Raw genomic sequence first — 14,831 nt, 5'->3', positions numbered from 1 at the left:
GAGCTTGTAATCTGGCTTCTGCAACTTTGAACATGAAAAATCCAATGAGGAGAAGAAAAGCAAAGCCAAAGAGTCCATCCCAAAATCCGACAAACAAGCAAAATGAACAAAAAACATTGAATTCAATTCTTTCTGATTTTAGAAACTGCATTAAAGAAGGGGTGCACCGGTCCTGGAGATACTGCAATACCAGGTCAATGCGTGGAGTGGACAGAGCAAGCTCTTTTTCCATCTCCCTGTTCTAAAAATCCATTTAATATATGGTCCCCAGATAGGGGACGTATCAGATATTAAACTGATAAGAACAGATACTACACTTGATCTTAGCCAAAAGGCCGAGAAGCGATAACCAGAATTGGTTTCAAACTACGGAGCCACCCAAGGATCCTGAAAAGTCCATTTGTGGAGATGAGCTCCTGGACTCCCGTTAAGAAGACATGTTGTCAACCTCTAGATCCCTTACATGCCTGCACTTTTCGGCTTGCTGCTGCTGCAATCCACGCGTTTTAGATCTGCATAACTCCACCTCTTTAAACACAGCACCTTCACCCCCTGCTGTTCCCACCCGCCTCAACACCGTTGGAAGGGAGGAGAACCAATTAAGGCGGGGGGTGGGGTGGAACGAGCAGCTGTCTACCCTTAGCAGGAGGGCTCCTGATTACATACCTCTCCTGCTGCTGCTGCTGCTGGCTGTCCAGCAGCAGACTGAAGGTGGCTGCTGCTGTGCACAGGTATATAAAGGCTCAGAGCCTATTATGACACGCGCAGCCAGCGTTCCATTGCCACATTCCATCTACTGCAGGCAGGATACCTGGCTGGCTGAATGTCGCTGAGAAGCTCACAGAGACCGCCATAAGCAACAGTTTAACAGAATGCCACAGACTAATCAACCAAACTTTTTGGGTTGGGTTCTCTTTTATAGTCTGCAGGCATTAAATGAAAGAAGTCAGTGTTCCAGCAGAAGGAGACAACGTTTCATAAAAGGCATTGTAGCAAACCAAAAAAGAAATTTTAAGCGCAGCAGAGTAACCAGCGCACATACCTGTTAGCTCAGGTGAGTTTAAAAGGCTGCTGTTGATAACAAGGGCATTTGCTAAATAGATGGTGTGTGTGCAACAATATACTGAAAGGTCAATTATATTGTGCAGCTTATCTCACCACCTGTAGTTATTTAGGTGAAAGCTCCAAAATACTTGCCTAATATGTCTGTTTATCCAAAAGGAAGTAAAAAGGGAGAGCTAGAAAGATAGCATTGCATCACATTATATGGCAATGCAATGCACAGTTGCTGAAGTTGAACCAAAATGAGCTTGTAATCTGGCTTCTGCAACTTTGAACATGAAAAATCCAATGAGGAGAAGAAAAGCAAAGCCAAAGAGTCCATCCCAAAATCCGACAAACAAGCAAAATGAACAAAAAACATTGAATTCAATTCTTTCTGATTTTAGAAACTGCATTAAAGAAGGGGTGCACCGGTCCTGGAGATACTGCAATACCAGGTCAATGCGTGGAGTGGACAGAGCAAGCTCTTTTTCCATCTCCCTGTTCTAAAAATCCATTTAATATATGGTCCCCAGATAGGGGACGTATCAGATATTAAACTGATAAGAACAGATACTACACTTGATCTTAGCCAAAAGGCCGAGAAGCGATAACCAGAATTGGTTTCAAACTACGGAGCCACCCAAGGATCCTGAAAAGTCCATTTGTGGAGATGAGCTCCTGGACTCCCGTTAAGAAGACATGTTGTCAACCTCTAGATCCCTTACATGCCTGCACTTTTCGGCTTGCTGCTGCTGCAATCCACGCGTTTTAGATCTGCATAACTCCACCTCTTTAAACACAGCACCTTCACCCCCTGCTGTTCCCACCCGCCTCAACACCGTTGGAAGGGAGGAGAACCAATTAAGGCGGGGGGTGGGGTGGAACGAGCAGCTGTCTACCCTTAGCAGGAGGGCTCCTGATTACATACCTCTCCTGCTGCTGCTGCTGCTGGCTGTCCAGCAGCAGACTGAAGGTGGCTGCTGCTGTGCACAGGTACATAAAGGCTCAGAGCCTATTATGACACGCGCAGCCAGCGTTCCATTGCCACATTCCATCTACTGCAGGCAGGATACCTGGCTGGCTGAATGTCGCTGAGAAGCTCACAGAGACCGCCATAAGCAACAGTTTAACAGAATGCCACAGACTAATCAACCAAACTTTTTGGGTTGGGTTCTCTTTTATAGTCTGCAGGCATTAAATGAAAGAAGTCAGTGTTCCAGCAGAAGGAGACAACGTTTCAGAAAAGGCATTGTAGCAAACCAAAAAAGAAATTTTAAGCGCAGCAGAGTAACCAGCGCACATACCTGTTAGCTCAGGTGAGTTTAAAAGGCTGCTGTTGATAACAAGGGCATTTGCTAAATAGATGGTGTGTGTGCAACAATATACTGAAAGGTCAATTATATTGTGCAGCTTATCTCACCACCTGTAGTTATTTAGGTGAAAGCTCCAAAATGCTTGCCTAATATGTCTGTTTATCCAAAAGGAAGTAAAAAGGGAGAGCTAGAAAGATAGCATTGCATCACATTACATGGCAATGCAATGCACAGTTGCTGAAGTTGAACCAAAATGAGCTTGTAATCTGGCTTCTGCAACTTTGAACATGAAAAATCCAATGAGGAGAAGAAAAGCAAAGCCAAAGAGTCCATCCCAAAATCCGACAAACAAGCAAAATGAACAAAAAACATTGAATTCAATTCTTTCTGATTTTAGAAACTGCATTAAAGAAGGGGTGCACCGGTCCTGGAGATACTGCAATACCAGGTCAATGCGTGGAGTGGACAGAGCAAGCTCTTTTTCCATCTCCCTGTTCTAAAAATCCATTTAATATATGGTCCCCAGATAGGGGACGTATCAGATATTAAACTGATAAGAACAGATACTACACTTGATCTTAGCCAAAAGGCCGAGAAGCGATAACCAGAATTGGTTTCAAACTACGGAGCCACCCAAGGATCCTGAAAAGTCCATTTGTGGAGATGAGCTCCTGGACTCCCGTTAAGAAGACATGTTGTCAACCTCTAGATCCCTTACATGCCTGCACTTTTCGGCTTGCTGCTGCTGCAATCCACGCGTTTTAGATCTGCATAACTCCACCTCTTTAAACACAGCACCTTCACCCCCTGCTGTTCCCACCCGCCTCAACACCGTTGGAAGGGAGGAGAACCAATTAAGGCGGGGGGTGGGGTGGAACGAGCAGCTGTCTACCCTTAGCAGGAGGGCTCCTGATTACATACCTCTCCTGCTGCTGCTGCTGCTGGCTGTCCAGCAGCAGACTGAAGGTGGCTGCTGCTGTGCACAGGTATATAAAGGCTCAGAGCCTATTATGACACGCGCAGCCAGCGTTCCATTGCCACATTCCATCTACTGCAGGCAGGATACCTGGCTGGCTGAATGTCGCTGAGAAGCTCACAGAGACCGCCATAAGCAACAGTTTAACAGAATGCCACAGACTAATCAACCAAACTTTTTGGGTTGGGTTCTCTTTTATAGTCTGCAGGCATTAAATGAAAGAAGTCAGTGTTCCAGCAGAAGGAGACAACGTTTCAGAAAAGGCATTGTAGCAAACCAAAAAAGAAATTTTAAGCGCAGCAGAGTAACCAGCGCACATACCTGTTAGCTCAGGTGAGTTTAAAAGGCTGCTGTTGATAACAAGGGCATTTGCTAAATAGATGGTGTGTGTGCAACAATATACTGAAAGGTCAATTATATTGTGCAGCTTATCTCACCACCTGTAGTTATTTAGGAGAAAGCTCCAAAATGCTTGCCTAATATGTCTGTTTATCCAAAAGGAAGTAAAAAGGGAGAGCTAGAAAGATAGCATTGCATCACATTACATGGCAATGCAATGCACAGTTGCTGAAGTTGAACCAAAATGAGCTTGTAATCTGGCTTCTGCAACTTTGAACATGAAAAATCCAATGAGGAGAAGAAAAGCAAAGCCAAAGAGTCCATCCCAAAATCCGACAAACAAGCAAAATGAACAAAAAACATTGAATTCAATTCTTTCTGATTTTAGAAACTGCATTAAAGAAGGGGTGCACCGGTCCTGGAGATACTGCAATACCAGGTCAATGCGTGGAGTGGACAGAGCAAGCTCTTTTTCCATCTCCCTGTTCTAAAAATCCATTTAATATATGGTCCCCAGATAGGGGACGTATCAGATATTAAACTGATAAGAACAGATACTACACTTGATCTTAGCCAAAAGGCCGAGAAGCGATAACCAGAATTGGTTTCAAACTACGGAGCCACCCAAGGATCCTGAAAAGTCCATTTGTGGAGATGAGCTCCTGGACTCCCGTTAAGAAGACATGTTGTCAACCTCTAGATCCCTTACATGCCTGCACTTTTCGGCTTGCTGCTGCTGCAATCCACGCGTTTTAGATCTGCATAACTCCACCTCTTTAAACACAGCACCTTCACCCCCTGCTGTTCCCACCCGCCTCAACACCGTTGGAAGGGAGGAGAACCAATTAAGGCGGGGGGTGGGGTGGAACGAGCAGCTGTCTACCCTTAGCAGGAGGGCTCCTGATTACATACCTCTCCTGCTGCTGCTGCTGCTGGCTGTCCAGCAGCAGACTGAAGGTGGCTGCTGCTGTGCACAGGTATATAAAGGCTCAGAGCCTATTATGACACGCGCAGCCAGCGTTCCATTGCCACATTCCATCTACTGCAGGCAGGATACCTGGCTGGCTGAATGTCGCTGAGAAGCTCACAGAGACCACCATAAGCAACAGTTTAACAGAATGCCACAGACTAATCAACCAAACTTTTTGGGTTGGGTTCTCTTTTATAGTCTGCAGGCATTAAATGAAAGAAGTCAGTGTTCCAGCAGAAGGAGACAACGTTTCAGAAAAGGCATTGTAGCAAACCAAAAAAGAAATTTTAAGCGCAGCAGAGTAAACAGCGCACATACCTGTTAGCTCAGGTGAGTTTAAAAGGCTGCTGTTGATAACAAGGGCATTTGCTAAATAGATGGTGTGTGTGCAACAATATACTGAAAGGTCAATTATATTGTGCAGCTTATCTCACCACCTGTAGTTATTTAGGTGAAAGCTCCAAAATGCTTGCCTAATATGTCTGTTTATCCAAAAGGAAGTAAAAAGGGAGAGCTAGAAAGATAGCATTGCATCACATTACATGGCAATGCAATGCACAGTTGCTGAAGTTGAACCAAAATGAGCTTGTAATCTGGCTTCTGCAACTTTGAACATGAAAAATCCAATGAGGAGAAGAAAAGCAAAGCCAAAGAGTCCATCCCAAAATCCGACAAACAAGCAAAATGAACAAAAAACATTGAATTCAATTCTTTCTGATTTTAGAAACTGCATTAAAGAAGGGGTGCACCGGTCCTGGAGATACTGCAATACCAGGTCAATGCGTGGAGTGGACAGAGCAAGCTCTTTTTCCATCTCCCTGTTCTAAAAATCCATTTAATATATGGTCCCCAGATAGGGAACGTATCAGATATTAAACTGATAAGAACAGATTTTTTTTTTTTTTTTTCGAAAGCCCGAATTCGTGTACAAAACCCGAGTGCGCTTAAAAAAGTGACAAGTGCCACAAAAAAAAAGTGCACTAGGATGCTGGTCTTCTTGAAACCCTCTCCAAAAGGAGAAGGGTCCCCCAAACCATTCCCCGTCCCTCCGAGCCAGAAGGCCACAGCGAGGCACAGGGACAAATAGCCACCTCCAGCCTGAGCCAGAGGCGACCCAATCTTACCCTCAATACCTGCCCGAGTTCTCACCCGAGCAAGGCACTGGGAGCCAAAGACTGTGCTCCCCTCCCGGAAGAGGGGAGCCAACAACGCTCTCCTCCCGAAAGAGGAGAGCCAGGGGGGTTCAGGGGGGAGCGGAACCTGATGGCCACACACTCCCCCCCTAGACCTGCCAAGAGAGGAACCCGTAAGGGAACCGCATCCCGACAAAATCCTAGTAAGGACGTGGACACACGTGAAAAAGTGGACACACAGTGACAAAAAAAAATTAAATAAATAGTGAAGGTTTCACAGTATAATACTGCCCGGACCTTCGACCGGGAATTGAAAAATTCCCCATCCTAAGGCCAGAAGGCCCGGAATAAGGGTGTGTGTGAAGAAAGAAATATTGAAGTGCTAGTGCAAATGTGCCATAAACTCAAGTGGGGTTCCCAATCCCAGTGAGTTAAGGCACCCCAGGGTCACCACTCCTGGGGCACTTCACACTTCGGGCTTTCGATCTTCCCCGGCCCAATGGCGTCGATCCTGGGGGGCCATGATTTCCACCAGATGACTATATTAGCCACCTGGCGTACTAACAAGCGCCTAAACCCCAGTGTGCATAATGTATCAATCTACTAGGGCGGCAAACATCCAAAACCGCCTTTTCGAAAGATACTACACTTGATCTTAGCCAAAAGGCCGAGAAGCGATAACCAGAATTGGTTTCAAACTACGGAGCCACCCAAGGATCCTGAAAAGTCCATTTGTGGAGATGAGCTCCTGGACTCCCGTTAAGAAGACATGTTGTCAACCTCTAGATCCCTTACATGCCTGCACTTTTCGGCTTGCTGCTGCTGCAATCCACGCGTTTTAGATCTGCATAACTCCACCTCTTTAAACACAGCACCTTCACCCCCTGCTGTTCCCACCCGCCTCAACACCGTTGGAAGGGAGGAGAACCAATTAAGGCGGGGGGTGGGGTGGAACGAGCAGCTGTCTACCCTTAGCAGGAGGGCTCCTGATTACATACCTCTCCTGCTGCTGCTGCTGCTGGCTGTCCAGCAGCAGACTGAAGGTGGCTGCTGCTGTGCACAGGTATATAAAGGCTCAGAGCCTATTATGACACGCGCAGCCAGCGTTCCATTGCCACATTCCATCTACTGCAGGCAGGATACCTGGCTGGCTGAATGTCGCTGAGAAGCTCACAGAGACCGCCATAAGCAACAGTTTAACAGAATGCCACAGACTAATCAACCAAACTTTTTGGGTTGGGTTCTCTTTTATAGTCTGCAGGCATTAAATGAAAGAAGTCAGTGTTCCAGCAGAAGGAGACAACGTTTCAGAAAAGGCATTGTAGCAAACCAAAAAAGAAATTTTAAGCGCAGCAGAGTAACCAGCGCACATACCTGTTAGCTCAGGTGAGTTTAAAAGGCTGCTGTTGATAACAAGGGCATTTGCTAAATAGATGGTGTGTGTGCAACAATATACTGAAAGGTCAATTATATTGTGCAGCTTATCTCACCACCTGTAGTTATTTAGGTGAAAGCTCCAAAATACTTGCCTAATATGTCTGTTTATCCAAAAGGAAGTAAAAAGGGAGAGCTAGAAAGATAGCATTGCATCACATTATATGGCAATGCAATGCACAGTTGCTGAAGTTGAACCAAAATGAGCTTGTAATCTGGCTTCTGCAACTTTGAACATGAAAAATCCAATGAGGAGAAGAAAAGCAAAGCCAAAGAGTCCATCCCAAAATCCGACAAACAAGCAAAATGAACAAAAAACATTGAATTCAATTCTTTCTGATTTTAGAAACTGCATTAAAGAAGGGGTGCACCGGTCCTGGAGATACTGCAATACCAGGTCAATGCGTGGAGTGGACAGAGCAAGCTCTTTTTCCATCTCCCTGTTCTAAAAATCCATTTAATATATGGTCCCCAGATAGGTGACGTATCAGATATTAAACTGATAAGAACAGATACTACACTTGATCTTAGCCAAAAGGCCGAGAAGCGATAACCAGAATTGGTTTCAAACTACGGAGCCACCCAAGGATCCTGAAAAGTCCATTTGTGGAGATGAGCTCCTGGACTCCCGTTAAGAAGACATGTTGTCAACCTCTAGATCCCTTACATGCCTGCACTTTTCGGCTTGCTGCTGCTGCAATCCACGCGTTTTAGATCTGCATAACTCCACCTCTTTAAACACAGCACCTTCACCCCCTGCTGTTCCCACCCGCCTCAACACCGTTGGAAGGGAGGAGAACCAATTAAGGCGGGGGGTGGGGTGGAACGAGCAGCTGTCTACCCTTAGCAGGAGGGCTCCTGATTACATACCTCTCCTGCTGCTGCTGCTGCTGGCTGTCCAGCAGCAGACTGAAGGTGGCTGCTGCTGTGCACAGGTATATAAAGGCTCAGAGCCTATTATGACACGCGCAGCCAGCGTTCCATTGCCACATTCCATCTACTGCAGGCAGGATACCTGGCTGGCTGAATGTCGCTGAGAAGCTCACAGAGACCGCCATAAGCAACAGTTTAACAGAATGCCACAGACTAATCAACCAAACTTTTTGGGTTGGGTTCTCTTTTATAGTCTGCAGGCATTAAATGAAAGAAGTCAGTGTTCCAGCAGAAGGAGACAACGTTTCAGAAAAGGCATTGTAGCAAACCAAAAAAGAAATTTTAAGCGCAGCAGAGTAACCAGCGCACATACCTGTTAGCTCAGGTGAGTTTAAAAGGCTGCTGTTGATAACAAGGGCATTTGCTAAATAGATGGTGTGTGTGCAACAATATACTGAAAGGTCAATTATATTGTGCAGCTTATCTCACCACCTGTAGTTATTTAGGTGAAAGCTCCAAAATGCTTGCCTAATATGTCTGTTTATCCAAAAGGAAGTAAAAAGGGAGAGCTAGAAAGATAGCATTGCATCACATTACATGGCAATGCAATGCACAGTTGCTGAAGTTGAACCAAAATGAGCTTGTAATCTGGCTTCTGCAACTTTGAACATGAAAAATCCAATGAGGAGAAGAAAAGCAAAGCCAAAGAGTCCATCCCAAAATCCGACAAACAAGCAAAATGAACAAAAAACATTGAATTCAATTCTTTCTGATTTTAGAAACTGCATTAAAGAAGGGGTGCACCGGTCCTGGAGATACTGCAATACCAGGTCAATGCGTGGAGTGGACAGAGCAAGCTCTTTTTCCATCTCCCTGTTCTAAAAATCCATTTAATATATGGTCCCCAGATAGGGGACGTATCAGATATTAAACTGATAAGAACAGATACTACACTTGATCTTAGCCAAAAGGCCGAGAAGCGATAACCAGAATTGGTTTCAAACTACGGAGCCACCCAAGGATCCTGAAAAGTCCATTTGTGGAGATGAGCTCCTGGACTCCCGTTAAGAAGACATGTTGTCAACCTCTAGATCCCTTACATGCCTGCACTTTTCGGCTTGCTGCTGCTGCAATCCACGCGTTTTAGATCTGCATAACTCCACCTCTTTAAACACAGCACCTTCACCCCCTGCTGTTCCCACCCGCCTCAACACCGTTGGAAGGGAGGAGAACCAATTAAGGCGGGGGGTGGGGTGGAACGAGCAGCTGTCTACCCTTAGCAGGAGGGCTCCTGATTACATACCTCTCCTGCTGCTGCTGCTGCTGGCTGTCCAGCAGCAGACTGAAGGTGGCTGCTGCTGTGCACAGGTATATAAAGGCTCAGAGCCTATTATGACACGCGCAGCCAGCGTTCCATTGCCACATTCCATCTACTGCAGGCAGGATACCTGGCTGGCTGAATGTCGCTGAGAAGCTCACAGAGACCGCCATAAGCAACAGTTTAACAGAATGCCACAGACTAATCAACCAAACTTTTTGGGTTGGGTTCTCTTTTATAGTCTGCAGGCATTAAATGAAAGAAGTCAGTGTTCCAGCAGAAGGAGACAACGTTTCAGAAAAGGCATTGTAGCAAACCAAAAAAGAAATTTTAAGCGCAGCAGAGTAACCAGCGCACATACCTGTTAGCTCAGGTGAGTTTAAAAGGCTGCTGTTGATAACAAGGGCATTTGCTAAATAGATGGTGTGTGTGCAACAATATACTGAAAGGTCAATTATATTGTGCAGCTTATCTCACCACCTGTAGTTATTTAGGTGAAAGCTCCAAAATGCTTGCCTAATATGTCTGTTTATCCAAAAGGAAGTAAAAAGGGAGAGCTAGAAAGATAGCATTGCATCACATTACATGGCAATGCAATGCACAGTTGCTGAAGTTGAACCAAAATGAGCTTGTAATCTGGCTTCTGCAACTTTGAACATGAAAAATCCAATGAGGAGAAGAAAAGCAAAGCCAAAGAGTCCATCCCAAAATCCGACAAACAAGCAAAATGAACAAAAAACATTGAATTCAATTCTTTCTGATTTTAGAAACTGCATTAAAGAAGGGGTGCACCGGTCCTGGAGATACTGCAATACCAGGTCAATGCGTGGAGTGGACAGAGCAAGCTCTTTTTCCATCTCCCTGTTCTAAAAATCCATTTAATATATGGTCCCCAGATAGGGGACGTATCAGATATTAAACTGATAAGAACAGATACTACACTTGATCTTAGCCAAAAGGCCGAGAAGCGATAACCAGAATTGGTTTCAAACTACGGAGCCACCCAAGGATCCTGAAAAGTCCATTTGTGGAGATGAGCTCCTGGACTCCCGTTAAGAAGACATGTTGTCAACCTCTAGATCCCTTACATGCCTGCACTTTTCGGCTTGCTGCTGCTGCAATCCACGCGTTTTAGATCTGCATAACTCCACCTCTTTAAACACAGCACCTTCACCCCCTGCTGTTCCCACCCGCCTCAACACCGTTGGAAGGGAGGAGAACCAATTAAGGCGGGGGGTGGGGTGGAACGAGCAGCTGTCTACCCTTAGCAGGAGGGCTCCTGATTACATACCTCTCCTGCTGCTGCTGGCTGTCCAGCAGCAGACTGAAGGTGGCTGCTGCTGTGCACAGGTATATAAAGGCTCAGAGCCTATTATGACACGCGCAGCCAGCGTTCCATTGCCACATTCCATCTACTGCAGGCAGGATACCTGGCTGGCTGAATGTCGCTGAGAAGCTCACAGAGACCGCCATAAGCAACAGTTTAACAGAATGCCACAGACTAATCAACCAAACTTTTTGGGTTGGGTTCTCTTTTATAGTCTGCAGGCATTAAATGAAAGAAGTCAGTGTTCCAGCAGAAGGAGACAACGTTTCAGAAAAGGCATTGTAGCAAACCAAAAAAGAAATTTTAAGCGCAGCAGAGTAAACAGCGCACATACCTGTTAGCTCAGGTGAGTTTAAAAGGCTGCTGTTGATAACAAGGGCATTTGCTAAATAGATGGTGTGTGTGCAACAATATACTGAAAGGTCAATTATATTGTGCAGCTTATCTCACCACCTGTAGTTATTTAGGTGAAAGCTCCAAAATGCTTGCCTAATATGTCTGTTTATCCAAAAGGAAGTAAAAAGGGAGAGCTAGAAAGATAGCATTGCATCACATTACATGGCAATGCAATGCACAGTTGCTGAAGTTGAACCAAAATGAGCTTGTAATCTGGCTTCTGCAACTTTGAACATGAAAAATCCAATGAGGAGAAGAAAAGCAAAGCCAAAGAGTCCATCCCAAAATCCGACAAACAAGCAAAATGAACAAAAAACATTGAATTCAATTCTTTCTGATTTTAGAAACTGCATTAAAGAAGGGGTGCACCGGTCCTGGAGATACTGCAATACCAGGTCAATGCGTGGAGTGGACAGAGCAAGCTCTTTTTCCATCTCCCTGTTCTAAAAATCCATTTAATATATGGTCCCCAGATAGGGGACGTATCAGATATTAAACTGATAAGAACAGATTTTTTTTTTTTTTTTTCGAAAGCCCGAATTCGTGTACAAAACCCGAGTGCGCTTAAAAAAGTGACAAGTGCCACAAAAAAAAAGTGCACTAGGATGCTGGTCTTCTTGAAACCCTCTCCAAAAGGAGAAGGGTCCCCCAAACCATTCCCCGTCCCTCCGAGCCAGAAGGCCACAGCGAGGCACAGGGACAAATAGCCACCTCCAGCCTGAGCCAGAGGCGACCCAATCTTACCCTCAATACCTGCCCGAGTTCTCACCCGAGCAAGGCACTGGGAGCCAAAGACTGTGCTCCCCTCCCGGAAGAGGGGAGCCAACAACGCTCTCCTCCCGAAAGAGGAGAGCCAGGGGGGTTCAGGGGGGAGCGGAACCTGATGGCCACACACTCCCCCCCTAGACCTGCCAAGAGAGGAACCCGTAAGGGAACCGCATCCCGACAAAATCCTAGTAAGGACGTGGACACACGTGAAAAAGTGGACACACAGTGACAAAAAAAAATTAAATAAATAGTGAAGGTTTCACAGTATAATACTGCCCGGACCTTCGACCGGGAATTGAAAAATTCCCCATCCTAAGGCCAGAAGGCCCGGAATAAGGGTGTGTGTGAAGAAAGAAATATTGAAGTGCTAGTGCAAATGTGCCATAAACTCAAGTGGGGTTCCCAATCCCAGTGAGTTAAGGCACCCCAGGGTCACCACTCCTGGGGCACTTCACACTTCGGGCTTTCGATCTTCCCCGGTCCAATGGCGTCGATCCTGGGGGGCCATGCTTTCCACCAGATGACTATATTAGCCACCTGGCGTACTAACAAGCGCCTAAACCCCAGTGTGCATAATGTATCAATCTACTAGGGCGGCAAACATCCAAAACCGCCTTTTCGAAAGATACTACACTTGATCTTAGCCAAAAGGCCGAGAAGCGATAACCAGAATTGGTTTCAAACTACGGAGCCACCCAAGGATCCTGAAAAGTCCATTTGTGGAGATGAGCTCCTGGACTCCCGTTAAGAAGACATGTTGTCAACCTCTAGATCCCTTACATGCCTGCACTTTTCGGCTTGCTGCTGCTGCAATCCACGCGTTTTAGATCTGCATAACTCCACCTCTTTAAACACAGCACCTTCACCCCCTGCTGTTCCCACCCGCCTCAACACCGTTGGAAGGGAGGAGAACCAATTAAGGCGGGGGGTGGGGTGGAACGAGCAGCTGTCTACCCTTAGCAGGAGGGCTCCTGATTACATACCTCTCCTGCTGCTGCTGCTGCTGGCTGTCCAGCAGCAGACTGAAGGTGGCTGCTGCTGTGCACAGGTATATAAAGGCTCAGAGCCTATTATGACACGCGCAGCCAGCGTTCCATTGCCACATTCCATCTACTGCAGGCAGGATACCTGGCTGGCTGAATGTCGCTGAGAAGCTCACAGAGACCGCCATAAGCAACAGTTTAACAGAATGCCACAGACTAATCAACCAAACTTTTTGGGTTGGGTTCTCTTTTATAGTCTGCAGGCATTAAATGAAAGAAGTCAGTGTTCCAGCAGAAGGAGACAACGTTTCAGAAAAGGCATTGTAGCAAACCAAAAAAGAAATTTTAAGCGCAGCAGAGTAACCAGCGCACATACCTGTTAGCTCAGGTGAGTTTAAAAGGCTGCTGTTGATAACAAGGGCATTTGCTAAATAGATGGTGTGTGTGCAACAATATACTGAAAGGTCAATTATATTGTGCAGCTTATCTCACCACCTGTAGTTATTTAGGTGAAAGCTCCAAAATACTTGCCTAATATGTCTGTTTATCCAAAAGGAAGTAAAAAGGGAGAGCTAGAAAGATAGCATTGCATCACATTATATGGCAATGCAATGCACAGTTGCTGAAGTTGAACCAAAATGAGCTTGTAATCTGGCTTCTGCAACTTTGAACATGAAAAATCCAATGAGGAGAAGAAAAGCAAAGCCAAAGAGTCCATCCCAAAATCCGACAAACAAGCAAAATGAACAAAAAACATTGAATTCAATTCTTTCTGATTTTAGAAACTGCATTAAAGAAGGGGTGCACCGATCCTGGAGATACTGCAATACCAGGTCAATGCGTGGAGTGGACAGAGCAAGCTCTTTTTCCATCTCCCTGTTCTAAAAATCCATTTAATATATGGTCCCCAGATAGGTGACGTATCAGATATTAAACTGATAAGAACAGATACTACACTTGATCTTAGCCAAAAGGCCGAGAAGCGATAACCAGAATTGGTTTCAAACTACGGAGCCACCCAAGGATCCTGAAAAGTCCATTTGTGGAGATGAGCTCCTGGACTCCCGTTAAGAAGACATGTTGTCAACCTCTAGATCCCTTACATGCCTGCACTTTTCGGCTTGCTGCTGCTGCAATCCACGCGTTTTAGATCTGCATAACTCCACCTCTTTAAACACAGCACCTTCACCCCCTGCTGTTCCCACCCGCCTCAACACCGTTGGAAGGGAGGAGAACCAATTAAGGCGGGGGGTGGGGTTGAACGAGCAGCTGTCTACCCTTAGCAGGAGGGCTCCTGATTACATACCTCTCCTGCTGCTGCTGCTGCTGGCTGTCCAGCAGCAGACTGAAGGTGGCTGCTGCTGTGCACAGGTATATAAAGGCTCAGAGCCTATTATGACACGCGCAGCCAGCGTTCCATTGCCACATTCCATCTACTGCAGGCAGGATACCTGGCTGGCTGAATGTCGCTGAGAAGCTCACAGAGACCGCCATAAGCAACAGTTTAACAGAATGCCACAGACTAATCAACCAAACTTTTTGGGTTGGGTTCTCTTTTATAGTCTGCAGGCATTAAATGAAAGAAGTCAGTGTTCCAGCAGAAGGAGACAACGTTTCAGAAAAGGCATTGTAGCAAACCAAAAAAGAAATTTTAAGCGCAGCAGAGTAACCAGCGCACATACCTGTTAGCTCAGGTGAGTTTAAAAGGCTGCTGTTGATAACAAGGGCATTTGCTAAATAGATGGTGTGTGTGCAACAATATACTGAAAGGTCAATTATATTGTGCAGCTTATCTCACCACCTGTAGTTATTTAGGTGAAAGCTCCAAAATGCTTGCCTAATATGTCTGTTTATCCAAAAGGAAGTAAAAAGGGAGAGCTAGAAAGATAGCATTGCATCACATTACATGGCAATGCAATGCACAGTTGCTGAAGTTGAACCAAAATGAGCTTGTAAT

General features: G+C 45.6%; 10 non-coding genes and 2 pseudogenes across 10 annotated transcripts; all 12 read right to left on the bottom strand.

Moving 5' to 3' along the window:
• Positions 1 to 156: 156 nt before the first annotated feature.
• On the bottom strand, positions 157 to 347 carry LOC141234306 (U2 spliceosomal RNA). The gene has a single exon (XR_012300287.1). It is a non-coding gene; the product is annotated as a U2 spliceosomal RNA (small nuclear RNA).
• Positions 348 to 1,462: 1,115 nt separating this feature from the next.
• Positions 1,463 to 1,653, bottom strand: LOC141234305 (U2 spliceosomal RNA). The gene has a single exon (XR_012300286.1). It is a non-coding gene; the product is annotated as a U2 spliceosomal RNA (small nuclear RNA).
• Positions 1,654 to 2,768: 1,115 nt separating this feature from the next.
• LOC141234304 (U2 spliceosomal RNA) lies at positions 2,769 to 2,959 on the bottom strand. Its single transcript, XR_012300285.1, has one exon. It is a non-coding gene; the product is annotated as a U2 spliceosomal RNA (small nuclear RNA).
• A 1,115-nt stretch (positions 2,960 to 4,074) lies between these two features.
• Positions 4,075 to 4,265, bottom strand: LOC141234303 (U2 spliceosomal RNA). The gene has a single exon (XR_012300284.1). It is a non-coding gene; the product is annotated as a U2 spliceosomal RNA (small nuclear RNA).
• A 1,115-nt stretch (positions 4,266 to 5,380) lies between these two features.
• Positions 5,381 to 5,562, bottom strand: LOC141234615 (U2 spliceosomal RNA). Its single transcript, XR_012300570.1, has one exon. It is a non-coding gene; the product is annotated as a U2 spliceosomal RNA (small nuclear RNA).
• Positions 5,563 to 6,362: 800 nt separating this feature from the next.
• Positions 6,363 to 6,454, bottom strand: LOC141234647 (U2 spliceosomal RNA; annotated as a pseudogene).
• Positions 6,455 to 7,569: 1,115 nt separating this feature from the next.
• Positions 7,570 to 7,760, bottom strand: LOC141234490 (U2 spliceosomal RNA). Its single transcript, XR_012300468.1, has one exon. It is a non-coding gene; the product is annotated as a U2 spliceosomal RNA (small nuclear RNA).
• Positions 7,761 to 8,875: 1,115 nt separating this feature from the next.
• On the bottom strand, positions 8,876 to 9,066 carry LOC141234302 (U2 spliceosomal RNA). Its single transcript, XR_012300283.1, has one exon. It is a non-coding gene; the product is annotated as a U2 spliceosomal RNA (small nuclear RNA).
• A 1,115-nt stretch (positions 9,067 to 10,181) lies between these two features.
• Positions 10,182 to 10,372, bottom strand: LOC141234301 (U2 spliceosomal RNA). The gene has a single exon (XR_012300282.1). It is a non-coding gene; the product is annotated as a U2 spliceosomal RNA (small nuclear RNA).
• Positions 10,373 to 11,481: 1,109 nt separating this feature from the next.
• LOC141234598 (U2 spliceosomal RNA) lies at positions 11,482 to 11,663 on the bottom strand. Its single transcript, XR_012300556.1, has one exon. It is a non-coding gene; the product is annotated as a U2 spliceosomal RNA (small nuclear RNA).
• Positions 11,664 to 12,463: 800 nt separating this feature from the next.
• Positions 12,464 to 12,555, bottom strand: LOC141234646 (U2 spliceosomal RNA; annotated as a pseudogene).
• A 1,115-nt stretch (positions 12,556 to 13,670) lies between these two features.
• LOC141234473 (U2 spliceosomal RNA) lies at positions 13,671 to 13,861 on the bottom strand. The gene has a single exon (XR_012300452.1). It is a non-coding gene; the product is annotated as a U2 spliceosomal RNA (small nuclear RNA).
• Between the last annotated feature and the right edge of the window lie 970 nt (positions 13,862 to 14,831).

Source organism: Phyllobates terribilis, unplaced genomic scaffold (assembly GCF_046119375.1).
Source record: "Phyllobates terribilis strain yellow unplaced genomic scaffold, ASM4611937v1 Scaffold_636__1_contigs__length_917067, whole genome shotgun sequence".
Classification (NCBI taxonomy): domain Eukaryota; kingdom Metazoa; phylum Chordata; class Amphibia; order Anura; family Dendrobatidae; genus Phyllobates; species Phyllobates terribilis.
Note: the sequence above shows the minus strand (reverse complement) of the source record. Positions and strands in the feature narration are given on the sequence as shown.